Source organism: Narcine bancroftii, chromosome 14, assembly GCF_036971445.1.
Source record: "Narcine bancroftii isolate sNarBan1 chromosome 14, sNarBan1.hap1, whole genome shotgun sequence".
NCBI classification, from domain to species: Eukaryota; Metazoa; Chordata; class Chondrichthyes; order Torpediniformes; family Narcinidae; genus Narcine; species Narcine bancroftii.
In genome coordinates, this window is record NC_091482.1 from 63,745,473 (window position 1) to 63,766,760 (window position 21,288).

General features: G+C 43.5%; 1 long non-coding RNA gene across 2 annotated transcripts in view; it reads right to left on the bottom strand.

Annotated features, from left to right (window-relative positions):
• Positions 1-21,288, bottom strand: part of LOC138749386 (uncharacterized) — a 122,743-nt gene that overhangs the window by 51,793 nt on the left and 49,662 nt on the right. Inside the window, exon 3 of one of the 2 annotated variants that reach the window (XR_011348602.1) lies at positions 17,705-17,920. This is a non-coding gene — a long non-coding RNA (uncharacterized lncRNA). Of the gene's footprint in view, positions 1-17,637; positions 17,921-21,288 lie in introns of those variants that run through there. The other variant, XR_011348601.1, reaches the window with a different exon arrangement.

The window sequence follows — 21,288 nt, forward strand, 5'->3', positions numbered from 1 at the left end:
GTCTCACCAATGCCTTTTTCAGCTGTATCACGAGGTCCCAACCTTGGCACTCAGTACCCTGCCCATTGAAAAGCAGTGTGCCAAATGCCTTCTCCATCATCTTGTTTACCTGAGTTGCCACTGTTATGGAGCTAGGCATCTGTACCCAAGGTATTCTCTCTAGGACCCTGCCATTTCCTGTCATTCTTTAATATGACAGGGCTTCTTAACCCTGCTGAGAACGGAGGTCAACTCAGCTGTAAGCAGAGCGTCACCCTCCACAATCATGGTAGAGCATCTTTGGCCCAAGTGTCTTGAGGGTTGTCTGGTTAGATTCTGTTCTCAGTTAAGTCAGGCTCAAAGCTATTCTCCCAGTCTAATTCTTCCAACCTTCATTTAACTTGGACTCGTAAAGAGATTCCGGGATTAAACCATCCACCTCACTTCCCTCAGAGCTTCTTAGGACCCTGGGTGGATTCCTAGCACTTCAGCGAGGAAAATTTATTAACAGTGTTCTTTGAAATAAAACAGCACATGTTACATGTTGCTTGCCATCTTCACCTTCACTCCCTGAGTTCACAAGGAGGTCACCATCATGTAGATCAACCATTCTCCACCTGTTTGTGCCTGTGGCCTTACTTAGGACTCTGTTTAAAGTTTATGGGTCCCTTCTCTGCAAAGTTGTCTTCAGTTGGTTTCTTCAGTACTTATTGCCTTCCAACTACATAAAAAACATTTTTAAAAATTATAATTTCAGATTGTGCCCCCCCCCCTTCAATATACTGTGGCCTCCAGATTTGGAGTGGGTGGGGAGTCTTGTGGCCCATGATGAGAATGGCTGGGGTAGATCATTATTTTTCAACCAGTGATCCACATTATACAAGTAATGTATAAAACAAGGTTGTAAATTTGATGTCAAAGAACAAAAGTTCCCCAAACTTTTTCCCACCACAACGAAGAACATGGAACATCACACAGGAACAGGCCCTCGAGTCTGCACCGAACAGGATGCCAAGTTAAACTAATTCTCTTTTGACTACATAGGAAAAGAAAACAAAAAATCCCATCAAAGGTTTGGAAATGTCTTGAGCTTGCCAGCCCTGCCCACTCCCCCCCACTGGTGGTCCATGAGTTTCATAGAGGTGGTCCATGGTAAGGTGGTCTTTGCATGTATGAATATTGGATACTACTAAATTAGATGGGAGGACCACAAGGAATTTGTGAGAAAATGTGATCAAGGAGACCTGGAACCAAGATTACAAAAGGGAATGGGGTTCAGTGGAATAGATACAACTGTTTTCCCATACTATGAAACAGAAGAAGGCCATTTGGCCCAACAGTCCATGCTGACAAACACGTCAAACTCAGTCCCTACTTATTCCCTATAGCGATGATCCCTCAATTGCCCCAATTCTCCTGTCACCTACCTGTACTGATTGCAACCTGCAATGCCCAATTAACCAACCCATCAACATGTCTGAGTTATGAATGGAAACTGGGACATCAGGGGGAAATCCATGTGGTCATAGAGAGAATGTATAAACTCAGCACAGTAATAAACTTGGATTGCTGGATGTGTTTGGGTGTGACGCTATCTACTGTGTCATAGTGCCATCCGAATCATGGTTTGGCTTCTATACAACAGAGGGCGCAGAAATGGATCATGATGGTAACTTAGTCTTACACTAAAGATGCACCCTATGAACCGATTGGAATGTTTGAGTTCTGGGATTGGTCACAAGATCACATAAGATAGGAGCCCATTGGCCCATCAAGTCTGCTCCACCATTCTAATCATGAGCTGATCCATCTATCCGCTCATTCCCACTCCCCAGCTTTCTCCCTGCAACCCTTGATGCCTTGACCAATCAAATATCTGTGCATCTCTGCCTTAAATATACCCAATGACCTCACTTCCACAGCTGCCTGTGGCAACAAGTTCCACAGAATCACACCCCTCTGACTAAAGACATTTTTCCACAACTCTTTTTCAACTGGTCAGTCAGCATTTATGAAGAGAGATTAAAAAATGTGTTTCAGGTTGATGACTCATTATCAAATGAAAGATTTCAATTTTGCTCAAAATGTCAGGACAGGTGACAAAAAGCTTGGTGAAAGAGGGTTTGGAAGTTATCATGAGGAAGATGAGCGAGTTGGAAGGTAAAGGGAACGGATTCTGGGGCTGTGGCAAAGTCAGCAGGCCAGGAGTGGTGTGATTAAATTCGGGCATGCATAAAAAGTCAAAATTGGAAAGCACAGACACGTCAGAGAGTTCATCCTCACTCACAGGGAACTACAGGGAAGTTCAGGGGCTTAGAGGGAGGTAAAGAAAGTGGGTGGCATACTTCCCTTCGCTGCGCTGGGCAAGTGAGTGCAAGTATAAGGAGGTCACATTGCAGCTCTGTGGAACTTTGGTTTGGCTTCACTTGGTGGTACCTTACAAGGCACTGACCACAAAGGGTTGTGGGTGCCTGCACAGGGGACAGAGATAGTGGTGGAAGCAAACATTTTCAGATCCTTCTAGATAGACACATGAATATGCAGGGAATTGAAGGATATGGATTATGTGCAGGCAACAGAAATCTAGTTTAATTTGGCACCAAGTTCGGCATAGGTATCGTGGGCTGAAGGGTCTGTTCTTGTACTGTTCTGTTCTGTTCCGAGTTCCAGCCACCATTTCACACAGAACAGTGACCTGCCAAGATGGATGATCTTGTTTCAGAGATGTGAATTAATGGGCACTGCCTTGCCTTTGGTCCAACACAGTGGAATTTTTAACCCCCTGCTCATGACAAATGGGTCATGTGTACGTGACAAATCCCGAGGAACCAGTGCTCCTTCAGCATCACGGAGCCATCAGCCTATCTTGGGAGTTAATCTCAGGATAAGACCTCCAACCATTCTTTGGAGGGCTGCTCATGTTCAGTGTTTCATCATGAAAACCACTTTCTTTCAAGCGTATAGTTTTACAGACCACATAATCTTTCTCAGCACCATAAGTGCCAATCAGTTAATTGTCTGTTGACCTGCTGAAGTTAAGCCAGCATAAATATTTACTGGAACTATAAACTTAAAAGATGAACTGTGTGGAAAAAGAAATCTTTAACCTGAAACATGAACTCTGTTTCCACTTTCCACTGAAACTGCCTGAATCACAGAGTGTTTTCTGTTGTTACATACGCTGGGATATTATTTCACAGAGAGCTCTCCTGATACTCAGCTAGGAAGGTCCAAGGTCCCTGCACTCCTCCATTTCTACCTCTTGGCATGACTCCAACACCTCAACATTGCCCACTAATAGGGACATTGATAGCATATGTATGGGAACACTACCAGCACTAGGTTGCCCGCCAGGTCACATGACTTTCTGACTTGGAAGTACATCACAGTCTTTCGTCATCCCTAGATCTAGATCCTGGAACTCCCTACCGAGCAGCACTGTGGGAGCACTTTACACAAAAGGACTGCAGCTCACCACTCTCTTCACAAGGGTGACAACAGGGGATATAAATGCTGGCCTTGCGAGGGCCACCTACATGCCATAAACAAGTAGAAAAGAAAGATGCTGCCCTAAGGGATGGTGTTGTGCTAGGGGAAAGTAGAAGGCTTAGAGTGCCACTGGAGATTGTCAATCCTGCCCTCAATTGATTCAGATTTATTGTCAGGATGTATAGAGGACATCACATACAGCCTGAGATTCTTTTTCCTCCGGGCCAGGCAGAATTACCGCTTATTGGTAATGCAAAAACACTACACAATGTACACGTGAAAACAAATAAAGAAATGTAAACAAAATAAGAGCCTTAAACAAGCCCCTGACTGAGTTTGTTGTTGAGGGGTCTGAAGGTGGAGGGGTAGCAGTTGTTCCTGAAAAGGGTGGTGCGAGTCTTGTGGCACCGATAACTCATTCCTGAAGGTAGCAGCAAGAACAGAGCATGTGCTGGGTGGTGTGGATCCTTGATGATTGCTGCTGCTCTCTGAAGGCAGCGTTCCCTGTAGATGTTCTCGATGGTGGTGGGGGGGGGGGGGGGGGGGGGGAGTTTTGCCTGTGATGTCCTGGGTTGCATTCACTACCTTTTGCCAATTGAAGTTACTTACACTACCAATTGACACCGCTTTACAACAGCTTTAGAGGAAACAAAAGATTTCTTTATAAACAGAGGAAAATGAGAAAGAATAATAATTTAAGAGCTTTGCAAGGTATCTGCTTACCACTGAATGACAGTGATGTGAGTGTTTCTGTTCAGTCTGCACTCATGGGGGTGCTGTAACACCAGCAGACCTAAGGAATAGTTTGGTGTTCAACTATCAAGAAAAGTTTCTCGCTTTGCACTGACAGTAAAATACTTCTATTGTTGATCAAAGTAATTAGGAGTCCTTTTTCCACTGGCATCCCAGTTAATTGGCCGTGCAGTGTCCTGGTTAAAGAAGCTGTTTTTGCTATTTCCTCTGGGCCACTTTTAACCTGGACACAAACTGCTTCCCCACTGAATACTAGTCATCACCGGAGATAGGAGAGTTTTCCTTCAACAATAGTCCTGGGATGCAACTCGTCCTTTTTCCACTGGTTTAATCGGCACTTGATGCTGGGTTTGTGAGTCGGAGTCAAGGCCTGTCAATCCTTTAGCGTGCTGATTGTTTCCCTTTTCCATTGGACCCTTAACCGGTAAATAGGCCATCAATTCCAGTGGAAAAAGGGCTAGTGATTGGCAACAGAAGTGTTGATCAGCTACAAGAATTTGGAAATAGTCAAAGGCAGGCCTTAATTGTGGTCATTTACAGATGCTGTGGCTGCAGCCTGTAGTTACCTCCATTTTTGGCATTTGTAGAGCGCGTCGAAAGAATCAAAGGATTGTTGATCCAAACCAAGGCTTTTATTAACTAGAAGACTGGAGTGCATCACATGTAGGTCGACCAGTCCAGAATGACCTGATCTGGCTAGGAGCAACCGTTTAAGACCTGCCAGTAGGTGGTGCTACACTCTCAGCCAATCACAGTCATCCTACGCTACCATCAGTACATATACACATTGGTGATAGAATCTAGGTGTGGCTACGCTCTCAGCCAATCACAGTCATCCTCCACTACCATCTGTACATATACACATTGGTGATAGAATCTGGACTATCACAGCATTGTTCTGGTGTCTGTGTGCATGTGTATGTATGAATGAGTACATGCATGTGTGTGTGTGTTTGTGTGTGTGAGTGTGTGTGTGTGTGTGTGTGTGTGTGAGTGTGTATGAGTGTATGTGTGTGTTTGTGTGTGTGTGTGAGTGTTTGTGTGTGTGAGTGTGTGTGTGTTTGTGTGTGTGAGTGTGTGTGAGTGTATGTGTGTGTTTGTGTGTGTGTGTGAGTGTTTGTGTGTGTGTGTGTGTGTGTGTGTGTGTGTGTGTGTGTGCATGCACACGCATATATGCATATGTTTTTGTGTGTGTCTAAAGCTCTGCTTCACCTAGAAGGTCTGTTCATCAATTTTAGGGAACACCCCCCTTCACCGCCCAATTTCACTGTTACCATCTCTTCTTCACCTCCTCCTGCACTTACGTTTTTCTCCAATGTTTCTTCTCTCCACTCCCCACAGAGACCTTTCTTACCCACCTCTCCACCTCTCACACCTTTTATCCATTGCCCTACCACCTTTATTTATACACAATAAAATCACTCTTTCATTTACGAATTGATATAGGGTCCCAATCTCAAACGTTGACTGACTAATTCTACCTACGGATGCTGTTTGACCAGCAGTCCATTGTTTACTCGATTCCAGCAGCTATATTGGAAATAAGTTGTGAATAGTACATGAAGAGATTAAAAGTAATGCAGAAAATAATGTGAAATTATCCATTTGCAGGAAAACTTAAGATTTAACTGAGCTGGGCAGAGGGATCTGGATATCTTAGTCTCTATTTGTTATTGTTTATTGCTTGGACAATTGATTACATAAGCTGCGAGGTTCTGCTTTAGTTAAAAGGACATTGGTAAGATCACATCAAGACTGTTGGAAGCAGTTCCAAAAAGGTTTTTTAAAAGTAATTTGTGAAATGAGCAGGTCGTTTCATGAGGAAAACTTAGATAAGCTAAGCTTGCATCTGTTGGGACTTAGGGGAATGAGAGAGGACTTCATGAAAGATGTAAGATCGTGAAGAGTCTTGGCTAGATGGAAGTTATCCCTTCGGTTAGAATCTAGAGCAAGGTCACTGTTTAAGAAGAAAAGATTGTGAAACACGAAAGTCTGCAGCCACTGTGTTTGAACCAAAAACACAGTGGCTGGAGAAACAGGTCAAACAGCATCTGTGTACTTTATTGAGCAACGTTTCGAGCTCAAGCTTGATTATGTACCTTAATCTTTTCTCTATTAAGTACATTGTTTGACCTGCTGAGTTTCACCAGCATTGTGTCTGAAGAATAAATGGTTGACCATTTAAGAAAGTGGTCAAGAAATATTTTTATTAATCTCTGAAAGTCACGAGCCTTGGGAAATTTCTCAGAGGAAGAAGACTCAAAGTTCTTGAGGAAGAACTAGATTTTTGATAAGAATATAGGGAATAGATTGAAGGTGGGGGTGAGGGGCTATGAGGTACCTGTGTGAGGTTATGTGTGATTTTTGGCAGTGGACAGAAAGAGAAGGATTTGTTCGGAGCAGATCATGTGAACCCTCGGTGATAATCAACAGGATAAGTTAGCATAGGGTTTACACATGTCCTTCACACAGTGTGAATTCCAGTAGGGAGTTGTAAATTCCACACATGTGATCCCCAGTCAGGTGGTGGCTGCCTTAGTTATCTTTTTGCCAGTCCAGAGTTCAGATAATGATCAGCAAAGTACATGTGTTGAGTGATGCACACATTAGCCAAAGGAGTTAAATTACCCTTTCATCTCCTGGTATTTTTGTTTACAGTTAGAGGTCTTTCTTTCAGACCTGTACACAATTCTCCCAGAAGTGGAACCTGAATTTAATGTCTGCAGATACCTGGCTGTAAGTCTGGAAATGTCAGTTTTCACCTCTCTGCCCTGCAGTGCCAATAACACCAGACTAAAGCCCAGCTCCAATCCAATGATAAGAGTTGACCCAGGTGAACGCACCATCAAATACAGGCCATTGGCCATTGATATTGTGATTGATAATCATTCCTAATTGTCACAAGCATAGGAATGATACACAGAAGACTAGCAGGTCCAACCCACAAACTTCCAAAGTGGCCCATTCAAATCAATGCACTTTTTAGGACTGGGGGATACAATAGATAAACAAGTCAAGCTGTTCTCTCAAAGATCTAGTGACCCCTCTTTCAAACCCGACGCCTGATGCTGTCTGTGTGAAGTTTACAAGTTCTCTATATGACTACAAGGGCTTCCTCCAGGTGCTCCAATTTCTTTATATGTCCCCCAAAGATGTGCTGAGGTGTGGTGTTATCTGAGAGGAGCTGATGGGAAGGTGGGGAGGGTGGCTAGACACTGTGCAGGATGAAAACCAAGACCTGTCAAAGGGTGGACAAACCCTCTTGCCATCTAGCAAACACGTACTGTGAAGCTTGGAAAGGGCAACGCTTGCATCAAAGCTTGGTCTGACCATTCACTGCAACAGAACTTCTCCCAGCCGTCTTGGACCTCACCGTGCCACTGGATCCGGGAGGGGATGTCGAGAGGGTGAGTCTGGACCTGTGCAACCCCTACTCACCTAATTCCGTTCATGTACATGCTGTTCCATTCTGAGGAGTGGGGTATCCTCATATCAAACCCCACAAACTGACTGAAAGGAACCGTCATCATCCTATGGGATGGATAGCCAGAAGGAGAGAAGAAAATAGGGATGGGGTAGGATGAATGCTAACAGGTGCTTGAAGGTCCGTGTGAACTTGGTGGATGAAGGGCCAGTTCGGTCATTTGACTCTAACTTTTCCTGAATCCTCGGCATTCTTATCAAAACAGCCAAACTGAAAAAATGAATCCTGAGTGCTTCAGTGTTTCAGTGAAGACAGAAATCTTGCTTTAGTTTACAAAACTTTCTGCATCCTCTGGATTTAAATGAATGTCTTCATAGTTTGATGGTACTTAGGCCAGGCAACAGTGGGATATGTTTCATCCCTCCAAGCATGGATAGTAGTGTGCGAGTGTTTGCATCTTGGAGGGAATCTGCAATTTCTATCCTTTCTCTTGATAAGAGTTACAACATGAAACAGGCCCTTCAGCCCACTCATCCATACTGACCATTCTGGGCTGGTCCCATTTGCCTGCATTTGATCCATAACCTTCTAAACCCTTCCTGTCCATATGTTTGTCCAAATATCTTTTGAATGATGTAAACTTTCCACTTCTAAGGTTTCTTCTGATTCTAGACACAAACTCATAAATAAAAAAGTTACCCCTCAGGTCCCTCTTATATCTCTCCCCTCTCACCTAAGCCCAGAAAGGTGATCATTAAAAAAATAAGGACAGAAGAAATAAGAGCGGGGTTTGACCATCTGGCCCATCAAGCATGCTCTGCCATTCAATAATATCATGGCTGATCTGGTCAACTCCACAGACCCGCCTATTCCCCAACTTCATTCCCTAACTATTCAAAAATCTATCTCTATGCGTCTTAAGTACATTAAGTCAGCCTCTACTTTTGTGGGCAGAAAATTCTGCAGCCACACTGTACTGTGGGAGAAGCAGATCTTCCTCAGCTTACTAGGATGTGACTAGTTCAGACAACCCGACCCTCTGTGGCAGAGGCTGGATAGAGCAAAAACCACAACCTCGGCCAACTTCATCATTCAGTTAGAGCATAATCCCAAGCACTCTATACACTTCCAGCTTGCCAGTCCCCCACATTTACACCTTAGTTTGAAAAATGTCATAATCCCTCTGTGATATTTCTTCTCCCTCGGTTAGTGTAGTGGTTAGCTCAACGCTATTACAGCACCAGCGAATCAGGTTCGAATCCAGCCCTGTCTGTAGGGAGTTTGTACGTTCTCCGTGTTTGCATGGGAGCACCTTCCAGGTGCTCCGGTTTCCTCCCACTTTTCAAAATGCATGGGGTTTGTAAGTTCATTGGGGTATTTGTGCGGCCAGAAAGGTCTGTTACCGTGCTATTTGTCTAAATTAAAAAAATAATCTTAATGATTTCCAAACATGATCTTCCAAGATTTCTTCCCTTCTCCTCCACTTGACCCACTATTAGTGTTACCTCTGGAATTCCCTCCCTAAACCAATTCTCTACCTCAACAAGATCCTCTTAAACATCCCAGTGCCAATTTTTTTTAAATGATAGAACATAATAGAGAAGTGCACAGGTAAAGGACTATGTTTGTAGCAAACATGTTGCCCAGGTTAAACTGAAACTTGGCCCTTGCATATGATCCATATCCCTCCATTCAGTTCAGCTCAGAGCCCTGAACACACAATGCAGCGGGAGTACATGCAGCATTGTAAACGCTTCAATTCAACTTCAGACATTCCCTGGGGCAAATAGTAATAATAAAAACCATCACTGGAACTCTTTCCCGATCAAAGCAAGCTGTATTCATTTCTTGAAAAAGAAATTAAATTAGACTTTTGACTCGAATGACAGAGTAGAAGCCAGACTAACTCAGTTTCCTCCCCACCCCCCCCCCCCCCCCCCTCTAAGTACCTCACACCCACCAGTCAATCTCCAGCAGAAGTCAGGAAGCAAATTTCAAAATGCTCATCTTCTATAATCCTCTGCATCCTGTCTCCACCCTGTTGGCAAAACCTTCTCCAACCCCAAGTCCAGCTTGTCTGCTTCTTTTCTGTTTCTTCCTCATTCTCCCTGCCTCATTGAAGACCAACCATTCAGCTTATTCCCAGTCCAAGCAATGCCTCATTTACCTCATTAAGTCTTCTCCTTGAGTTCAAGGCCTCTTATATTTGCAACCCCACCAATCCCCCCGGACTCCTCCTCCTCCTCCTCCTCACGTCGGCATCAGAACATATCTAATCAGGGGGCATTGGGGGGGGGGGGCATAAACTGCCGTTCGTGTTCAGGTGGAGGGGACACAATTACACATTTGGGAGGGGGGGTATGGCCCCCCCCCTTCTGAAGACACCGACCCTGCTCCTCTTCGCCCTCCAAATTTACAAGGCTGGGAAGTTAATTCTACAAACCAGTGATCATCAGGGGATCAGAGGTGGAGAGGGTCAGCAAATTTAAGTCTCTTGGGAGTCACTATCTAGAAGGATTTTTCCTGGACCCAACACACTAATGGCATCACGAAAAAAGCACGTCAGCACCTCTACCTCCTCAGGAGTTTTCAGACGTTTAGTATGACATCAGAAACACTGGAAAATTTCTACAGAGAGGTGGTGAAAGAATGTGCTTATCAGCAGCGTAAAGGCCTGGTAAGGAGACATCAATACACCCAAGTGAAAAGCCCTGCAAAAGGTAGTGGACACAGCCCAGGACATCACAGGCAAAACCCTCCTTACCCTCGAGAACATCTACAGAGTACACTGCTTGTCAGAGAGCACCAGCAATCATTCACCTCACCCAGCATATGCTCTGTTCTTACTGCTCCCATCAGGAAAGAGGTATGGGTGTCACAGGACACGAACCACCAGGTTCAGGAACAGCTGCTACCCCTCTCCTATCAGACTCCTCAACGACAAGCACAATCAGGGACTCATTTAAGGGCTCTTACTTTTGCACTTTATAGATTTTTTTTCTCTCTGGATTGCACAGTCAGAGGAGGCTTACAATTTCTTTATTTGTTTTCATGTGTACGTTGAGTACAGTTTATTTTTGCACTATTAATAAGTGCTAATTTTGCCTCAACCAGAGGAAAAAGAATCTCAGGGTTGTATGTGATGTCATGTGTTTGTACTCTGACAATAAATCTGAAATCTTAATTGGGTGTAATTAGGTGGCATGAGTTTCAAGGACAGAAAGGGTCTTCTACCATGCTATATCATTAATATCTTTTAAAAATAATAATCTCGCCTGAACTCAATTCTCTTGTGTTCCGTTCAAGGTCCATTCTTGCACTTTGTAATCTGAACTCAAATGGTGGTTGGGACTGTCTAAAGATTTCTTCATTTTCGCACAATCAGTAAATATAATTTGTCTTTCTTCTGTGGATGAGTGGTAGATTTTGGAGTGGATTTGATGGAAATGAAGGGAATACTGCAAATGAATGAGGATCAAATTAGATAGATATTGTAAATATAAATGCATGACTGTCAGGGAAAACCTCGTGGGCTGGAGGGACTCTTTCCAGCTTTTTATGGATCTACGGAGAGTAAATAATTTTCTAATTACTCTTTAAATAAGTTATCATTTGCTATGGAGTCTATGTCCATGGGGAGGCAGGGTCAGTATAGGGGGTATTGTGGTTTACGTACCACTATTTTGATTCCGGCACTGTCAGTACATTCTCCCCATGACTGCGTGGGTTCCCTCTGGGTACTCCAGTTTGCTCCTGCGCTCCAAAATAATTACGGGGTTTGTAGGTTCATTGGGTGTAATTGGGAGGTAGAGGTTTCAATGGCCAGAAGAAGCTTCTACCATGCGGTATCATTAAAAATTAAAATATTCATGTTCGTCACGGAAGAACATTAATCGCCTCTATGCAACTCCAGATTCTAAACTTTCCTTTGCAAAGGTTAACAAGATAAGAATGGTTAGTGATGTCCTGGCCAGTTTACACACACATACAGTATCAGGAATAATTAAGGTCAGCATGAAGAGATTTGCTTGTACCTTCCAATGCTCACTGTTGAGGCTAACATATGACAAAGGTTAAGAACAAACATTTTGGGCAACTGTGAACTTCCCCAATCTCCATCCACATAACAAACCCCCATAGGAAAACAAGAGAAATCCCAGGGACCTACTCTGAACCAAGTGGAATGTTGGAAGTCGTTTAACATGGTGATTACAAGGATGCTATTAAGAGAACTTTGAAGTCATGTAGCACGATGCTGTTTTTGAAAAGCCCTGGAAGTACGTCATTTTTTTTGAATTGTTAAGAATGAAGATTAATTCATATTGTTCCAAGTCCTTAAGGAGAATTTCTGTATACACTTCACGTTAGTTACCTTGTATCTGTGCTATTTCTGTCAGCTCCCACTACTGTCCTCACATTGAACTTGGGCATTTATAAACATTACAAATTACAATAAATCACACAACCACTTTTGAAAAACAATACACCGACAGGAAAAAACACTCCACAATAAGCTACAGTTTGAAATGAATGGAAAGAGATCAAATCAATGCCAAATATATAAATATGAACACAATAGGTGAATTTAAGCATAAAAGATATGGATTTTTCAGTCCTCCAAATTAAGTATTTTTCACCAGAGTGAATCAGCTAGTTTGCCACTCTTGTTTCTGGGATACTAGTTTGTGGGTTCAGGTTCGCTGGACTGGCTTCATAGGTAACATACATTACCCCTGAATCTGAAGGCAATGGGGTCGAGTTTCCCCACCAGAGTGCCAACATGCATTGCCTGAGGTGTTGGGAGATAAACTGATACTTGGCCTGTTCCACCAGGTGAACCGATAAACTATTTTAAGGAAAAGCAGGTGAGTTATACAGTGCTTGGACCAATGTTTACCCCTGAATCTACACCAAAAACAAGTTATCTAATCACTGGCATATTTCTATTTGTAGGAGCTTGCTGTGTCATGTACTAAAAATGTCAACACATGTTTTCCTTTCATTTAAGTTTCATCCCTGGATTTTTCTTTATTTATTTGTGTGTCTGGGATCTTGGAGTCACTGTCCAGACCAGCATTATCTCCCCCTCTTTATTTAATTGCTCTTGAATTTAATTGTCTCTTGTCGTGTGCATGAAGGAAAAATGAAAAGCTTTGATTTGCGTGCTATTGAAGCAAGTCAACCCATACTTAAGTACAGATAGAGCAACAGTAAAACCAAAGTGTAGTGGATGGTGCTATAATAAGTTACAGAGTGCAGGGTGTAGTGTTATACAAAGTCAGAGGGTGTTGGAAATAGTGTAATTAGACAAAATGCAGGATATGGAGAAAAGGGCAGATAAAATAGTACAAGGACATCATCTTTATAATGAGAGGTTCTTTTAAGAGTCTGATACCTATGAATCTTTATTGTCATGTAATAAAAAGGTCTAATATTACATGAAATTGGCTTTATTCTGCCACAAGGCAGACAGATTTGCCATCAACAGAAATTGCTGGGCATCTCTTGCAGTCAGAGAAAGAGAAGAAAAAGAGAATTCTATCAGAGTCACTGAGTTTCTGTGGATTTACCTCTAGCGCTCACACACCTTCTGTAGCCACAGAGTCCAATCCAGACCATTGGCAACCTGAGCTCCAGATTCAAACCTCTGACTCAATCAGGAAGCCCTCAGTGCCCTCTTCCGATATTGAGTATCCCCTTCAGCCAGCCTCCAGCAGTCCCTAGCCTGGTGTGACTGTCTGCACCTGCCAGTAGCTCGCAGCCTGCTTGGGTTCCTCACATCGAGTCACCGACAGCCTGTGTTTTTCAGCCTTAGAACCCCTCACTGGTCCACTCATGATCACCGAACTGTATGATCATCTCCTCTGCTTCTCCTTCTCAAACTGGGGAGGGGTGTTCTCCCCTTTTTATGGAGCCCTATGCCAATCCTCTGCTCCCCCAGTGTATGCAACCCTTTGAGGCTGGTGCCAAACACAGGCATCACCTTCTTGGCCTCAAACTTCATGGTCGCAGGATTTTTAAATAAATCACCATCAGCTCTTTAACAAGCCCTTTAAAGCCTGTGTGGAGCTGTCGGTAGTTGGTCTAGGTGGTAGGACCCTGCGGGGGAGTGTTGTGTCTCTGGTGGTCCATACCAGTGGCAGTGCTACCATTATTGCAGCTCCTGGAGATTGGAGTTTTCAAACTCATGTATGGAAGTGGGGAGCAGAGAAGTGAGCCACCTTCTTGTGAAGTTGTTCCCATGGTGATGTCGGGGCAGTTCCAGGATTTTGAACCAGAAATGACAAAGGACTAGTGATATGCAGGTCGAGTACCCCTTATCCGAAATGCATGGGACCAGGTGTTTTGGATTTTGGATTTTTTTTTTGATTTTGTAACACTATTTAAAAAATATGCTCATTCACTCAGACTTGAAGATATATCCATTCACATTACAATACAAATAGTTACATATGCACAAATTAAAAAATCTACACTCAATAATCCACTGCTTACGTCTGCTACACCCCATTCTCTGATCCGGATTTCTGAACTCTATTACATATTACATCATGGGACCACAGACGAAAAAAGTTTTGGATTTTTGGATCCTTTAGGATTTCGGATATTCATATAAGAGGTACTCAACCTGTATTACTAAGTCAGGATAACAATAGACAATAGACAATAGGAGCTGGAGTAGGCCATTTGGCCTGTCGGGCTAGCACCGCCATTTTAGATCATGGCTGATCATTACCATCTTGGAAAGCAAGCTGCAAGGGATGTTCTTATGCACCTGCTTCCCGCTCCTTCTTGGTGTTAAAGTCGGAGCTTTGGAAGATACAGTTGAGGTAACCTGGGTTAGTAACTGCAGCAACTGCAATGGTGACCCATCCAGAATATCAATAATAGGGACTTATCACCTTGTTGCTCGGGAAGGGAAAAGTTTGGTGGTTTCAAAAAGCAACGAGCCTGGACACAGGTTGAACACAGGAAGGATTTTTTTTAAAAATGCATGTAAGAGGATCGCAACAGGGATAACACACACTAGTACTCTCTATTCCACAACACAGCGTAATCAGTCACATCGGACTTAACACTACCAATACTAGCAACTGTGTACAGATTTTTAACAACCAAGGATTACAATATGCCTCCTGCCATTAATTCCTTGTCTAATGTGAGCTCCAATGTTAATTAACAGCCCCAATTCCTGTGTAGTGAACACCTTCCCAATGACTTCTCCAGCGTTGTCCACAGTTTGCAACCTGGAGTGGAGTAGGGTTCATCTCAGGACCGAAGACCAAAGAGGAAGAGCTACTGAATGTGGTAGACTTTACAGTACAGTAATCTGGAGGGTCCAGCCCAGGTAATCACAAGGTGATTAAAGGGAAAAATGGTCAGGTGTGCTCTAATGCGTGGGTAGAGTCCAACTTTGACTGGCAGGTGATGCGACTTCCAACTAGGTTCCAGGTGGAGAGGTCACATGACCCTCCACAATCCACACTCCCTCCAGGTTCCAGAGCGAGAGGACATTGACCCTCCATAATCCATATTACACACCCGTGCCTACAAAGCACCTATGGTGGATGGATAGATGTTTATGGTGGTGGATGGCGTACCATTAGATCCTTGACAGTATTGAGCTATCAGTGTGGCCTTGAACTGCACTCGTGTCAGGCATGTGGAAGGCAGGCCTTCCTGTCCTGACTGAGCACAGAATGTGAGACAATATGGTTCAGGGACAGGCCATTCTGCTCACAATGTCTGCACCGAGCATGTGCTTGAGGTTTGTATATAATGTAAAGGATTTAGGTTGTCAGGAAGTGACTCGCTCACTCTGACCTCCCTTTGTAGCCACAGTGTGTATGTGATTCATCCAGTTTAGTTTTTGTAAAAGAGTGACCCTACCAGGATGTTAGTGATGGGAACTTGACAACGGAAATGCTGTTGAAAGGAGGTATCCTCCGCTTTTAGAAAGCTTGCTTTACGCCACTTCGCTTCTACATTAGTACCTGTTTTTGCTAACCGAAAGAAATCCAAACAGCTTTTGTTTTGCAGCGAGCCATTATAGAGGCAACGTGCACCCTGAGCAGTGAGAGTGGCATCTCCAAGCTCCTTCCACGGGAACGACACTCAGCATCAAGCCGCCATAGCTTTGAACTGTGTCTGTGAGCATCTGTGCTTTATTTATTCTGTGCATCCATTAGCAAGGTATCAGAAAAGCCAAGAGAGCTTGGAAGGGTGTTATGCTTAAGCATAAAACAGAACCGGGAATGCTAAAAAAAAATCCCATATAAATTAATGGTAATTGCTTCTTTGCTTTACGTAATTTTGGCTTGCGAAAGGTTTCATAGGAACACTCTACTTTCAGATAGCGAGGGAAACCTGTAATTGGTTAGACTTTTACTTATTGGAGATAATCATTGTTTGTCAATTCTGTGGCATGAATATTACCTGCCAGCAATCAGCCAATCCTTTCAAACTGCATGTAAAATGGGGTTGACAGGCCAATTAGAAATTTAGAAAGGGTCCGACCCGGTCACCTGTCAGAATCCAACTGGGTCCCTGACCTACCTCGGAGGTAGTCAGGGAACCCAGTTAAACTTACCTAGGTTATGTCCATGGGCGATTTGAACAGGAAAATGGCCGACTCGCTTATTCCGGTGACGTCAGTGCTTGCGTGCATGCGTCACTGAGCAGCCAGCACCCGAACATCCGGCAGTACTTCCGGTGAGTGCGTGACACGTCATTGCGGGATCCCCCTAAAATCACCAGGTTGCCGATTTAAAAGGTGTACCTTTGCCCCAGTAATTGCACCCGATCCCAGGAGGGCTACCCAGGTACTGCAATTTGAAAGGGGCTATTGACAGAATATTGTCCAGGTCTTGCTGTACGCAGGCAAGGGTTGCTTCACTTGTTGAGGAGTTGCGAATGGAATTAAACAGGGTTGACTTTCCGCTTCAAGACCGAGGGAAGCTGCACAGTGGGAGGTCCGATGTCCTTTGAGAAAGTTTAGTGTGTACGAGGGAGTTGCAGTCCGTTACCCAGCACAGAGCAGGAAGTTTTCTCAGCATCCAGCCAACACACTTTCCTTCCTCAACAAATACTACAGCACTGAAAAGCCCACGTCTCAAACATTCACAGCATTGTCGGAAAGATTCGAAAGGAAGCTCTACATTTTTGTATAACACCTTTCAGGACATCCCATAGAGTTTTCCAGACAATGGAGTACTTCTCAAGTGCAGTGTAATAGCCTCATGGTCTATTTTAATGATATGGACTGAAGGACCGGTATTGGCCAAGATACTAAAGGAACTCTCTGAAGTGGTGTGGCTGGAATTTTACATCCACCTGGATTTCTACCAATTGGCCCCTCCAAAGGTACAGATTAGAAAAGGCACTGCCCATCTGCAGTGAAACTTCCTGCCTCAGAGTTGGGTTTGTTGTGTTGGCTCTGTCTAATGGGGATTTAACCAGGTATGTATCCTGCAAAGGGAAATAAGATAAAGAAATGTTGGGGGAAGCTTAAGGCAGGACAGTAATTTTTATTCATTCCCAGGATGTGAGCATCATGGGCATTACCAGCATTTGTTTCCCCCACCTCTAGTGCCCTCTTGAGATGAGCATCATGCTTGGCCTAATAAGGGAATAGTTCAAAGTCCATTACCTTGCTAATCTTCTAGAGCAGCCATTCTCAATGGGGATTGGGGGGGGGGTGGTGGTGGTGGTGATGGGAAAGGGGGGGGCTACACCCTCTTCTGGGGGGGCACAGCATATTTAAGGGACCATGGACTGAAGAGAAGTATGGAAGAAACCACTTGACTGCTTTACAGGGAAGGGGACCCATAAAGGGGTCGTAGCTAATAAAAGGTTGAGAATGCCTGCTCTGGAGTCAAATGTAGACCTAACCAGGTAAGAATAGCACCTACCCTTATCTTAAAGAACATTTACTGAATATGACAATTTTTTTTTTACAATCGTTCACCATAATGCATGCTTTTAATTCCAGATTTATTTATTGAATGCCAACTGATAGGGGATGGAAATCAGACTTTTTGCTTTGGTAAAAGACAATACCTGCAGATGCTGGGATCTTGAGCCAACAATGAAGCTGCTGAAGGAACTCAACAAGCCAGGAGAAAAAAGGTCAGTCAGTGTTTCAGGACTCGATCATTTACGATGCCTTGTTGGGGCCCATTGACCAAGGAGTTTGATGCTTCCCATGTTGAATTGACACGTGGCACTTCAAGATTACCCAGGTGGAAGTACCTGAGCTACCTCAGCACTTGGCATCTACAACGGGGATGTGAAGGAACAGAAAGTGGTTAGCGCGACGCTGTTACACCACCAGCGGCTGAGGCTCGAATCCCGCACTGTCTGCGAGGTGTTTGTACGTTCTCCCCTTGTCTGCGTGGGTTTCCTCTGGGTGCTACTGTTTCCTCCCACCCTTCAAAGTGTACTGGATTGTATTTGAACTGGGTGTATTTCGACGACATGGGCTCGAGAGCCGAAAGGGCCTGTTACCATGCTGTATGTCTAAATTAAAAATTCAGGTGTAGAGCAGAGCAGCATGGGAGTGGTCATTAGCCCATTGTGCTTGTGCTAGCTCTTTGCAAATGAATTTTAGACTTTTCTCCATTGGCCAGCGAATAATTTCCTCCAAATTTTTAAAGAGAAATATTCTGAATGGGTCAAGTGTGCTTCAGATGACAGATCAGAATGCTTCATCTCTCCTCAGGGACACCACACAATTTACTGTAGACTGAAGCCTATATGATAGATTTTCACCAATAGCTTTACCTTATAGAGAAATGCCATTGTACATGGTGCAAAACCTTCCAATAAATTGCTTCCTCATGTTCTCCAGTATCACATCAAACCCGATAGTTACACATCCATGCTCATTGTGACTTACAGTGGAAGTCATAAAACCCAGACTGCTCAAAGATTGGGTCGGTCTGGATTTTTGGATTTTCTGGATTCCTGGACAGTACTTTTAAAATTCATATTTCAGGAGGAATAAAGAGATGAACAGGAAAAATGTTGATAGTTTATTCATTGGCAAATACAGCACGCTTCATCTATGAAAATGAGCAGTTTTAAAGAAAAATAAAGTCAACACGACAAAAAAGTGTGTAAGGCTTGAAATTATGTTTAAAAATGAACATTGTTAAAGAAGAATATATAGTATTCAAATGAATTTCTTTGTGATAAGATCACCTGTATCAAGCATGGTCACTGATTGCCACTCTACCTCTGTGACGCTGATGCTCATTCTCTCGCATGTACACAAAAGCCCACAATGTAAAAGGTTTGAGAGTTTTCAAAAGTCCGGATTCTCAGGTGGTCCGGATTTCTTGCATCCGGAGTTTTGGTCTTCCACTGAATCCTCTACCTGTGAGTATCTGTGCAGTTGCTCGAGGGTCCCAGTCTCAAAGAGGGGCCCAGACATGTATCCTGTGCTGGAGCCGCTCTTTCATTACACACTGCGATTCTGATCAGATTCTTTCATTTCAGAGCGCAACTCGATCTAAGAGAAATCACAAGAGCCTCAGGAGTCTCTTCAGCCCATTTGAATTTCCTGTTCTCCGTCTATAATCTTGTAGGATTACTGCATATTATCTAAATGAGGGATTTAGGAATACTCATATTCCTTTGGTCAAGTCATTTATCTAATTTGTGATTCCTTGGAAGTGTGACGAACAGTGAGTCTGATGCTGGATAACTATAACAGGCCATAAATCGGTTATCAGAAACAACAGATAGAAATTAAGAGAAGTGTGATGTATTTTGGCAGAAGAAGCAGGGAGAGGCAACTCAGACAACAGCACTAAAGAGTGTCCTGGAATATTACATTTAAATTAACATTCCCATATGTTAATTGAGTTGCAACATATTTATATTATGTTTCATTCTGGCTCCACTATGTCTACAGAACCACCAACCAGTTTGCCTACTGGAATGGTCCTGTAAGTCACAAAATTCAGAATGCAGTTGGGGGGTAGATAAAAAAATGTTGGTCTGACAGTGATCCCTGAATTCTGTGGATAAATAAATGATTGGTGACATTGTCTTTTGGTTATGTTTTGCTCTTGTGGAACTTAATCTTTAGTGCCCCCAAACACCCCCATTAAACGTACAGCCCCTGTACATTTCAGAGGGGAGGGATGAAACCGGAGCATCCAGGGGAAACCCAGGCAGACACAGGGAGAACGTACACACACATAGTCAACTTTAACAACAAAATACTTTTCATTTTGTTACCAAATATGCATTAGTTGCAGATCAATGACCTTTATAAATTGCCGCATTAAGCACGCTCAAGCCTTGTAACTGTAAAGGTTGAAAACTCCCTCTTCATCAATGATCAAAGACCAGATCAATACCTTTCACTGGAATAAGTTGACATGATCTAATTTCCATTTTCTGAACCTCCAAGACCTCTGAGATCATCACTGTACTTACAAAAGGTAGTTTCTCCACAGCGAACTGGGTATATGACACAGAAAAGAGTTACTTTCCATAAATTTGATAAGCTATGTATTTGGCAATGTATTAAAAGAATTCTAAGGAATCTAGAGTCAATATCACATGGTTTAACTTCATAGCAATACAGACTTAGGGGGCTGGATGCCCTTTTCCATCTGTGTAGAGTAGCTATTCTCAATGGAAGCCATAACCTGGGGGGCCACAGCACATTTAAGTGGGGGTGGGGGTGGGGATTACACGGACTGAAATCCTTAATAAGTGGAGGCCAAGGTACATAGGGGGTCGGAGAAGCATGGAAGAAACCAAATAAACTTGACTGCTTCCCAGAGAAGGGGGCCCATAAACTTTGAGCAGAGTCTAAAGGGGGGCCATAAGGGTTGAGAATGGCTGGTGTAGAGTTAATCAGGGTGAACACTGATATTAGAGTTAAGTTTAATTTTGGGTTGACTTGATGTATTTCCCAACACTATTATTGTTCTATTGTCAAGAACACAAGTCCTACCCATTTCCTTCTCTCTAGTCCAAAGGCATTAAGAACACGTACATTTTTTGGTCTCAAGACCAGGTCGGTTAATTAGAATCAGAATTTATTGTCATGAACATGTCACAAAGTTCGTTGTTTTGCACAGCATCACAGTGAAAACATTTCTATAAATCACATTACAAAATAAATAAAAATAGTGCACGAAAAAGAAAAGACCAAGGAAGGCCGTGTCTGTGGTTCATTGTTCAATCAGGAATCTGATGGCAGAGGGGAAGAAGCCGTCCTTGTGCCGCTGGGTGCTCGTCTTCAGGCTCCTGTACCTTTTTCCTGATGGCTGAGTGAAGAGGGCATGGCCTGGGTGGTGGGGGTCTTTGAGGATACAGGCTGATTTCAGAAGATACCCCCTCTTGTAGATGTCCTTGGTGATGTCACAAACTGAGTTAAAAGGCCTCCAGAGTTTTTTCCTGCCCTGAGCTTTGGCATCTCAACACCAGACAGTGATGCAACCAGACAGAATGCTCTCCATGTTGACTTACCAAATCTCCTCAAACTCCTCACAAATTATAGCCACTGGCGAGCCTTCTTTGTGATTGCATCGACCTGGAGCACTTATACAGGGTTCTGTCTGACTTGATTAAATATTTACTGAGCAGAGCTACGCACCTCCAGGATCTCTATGTGGTAACAT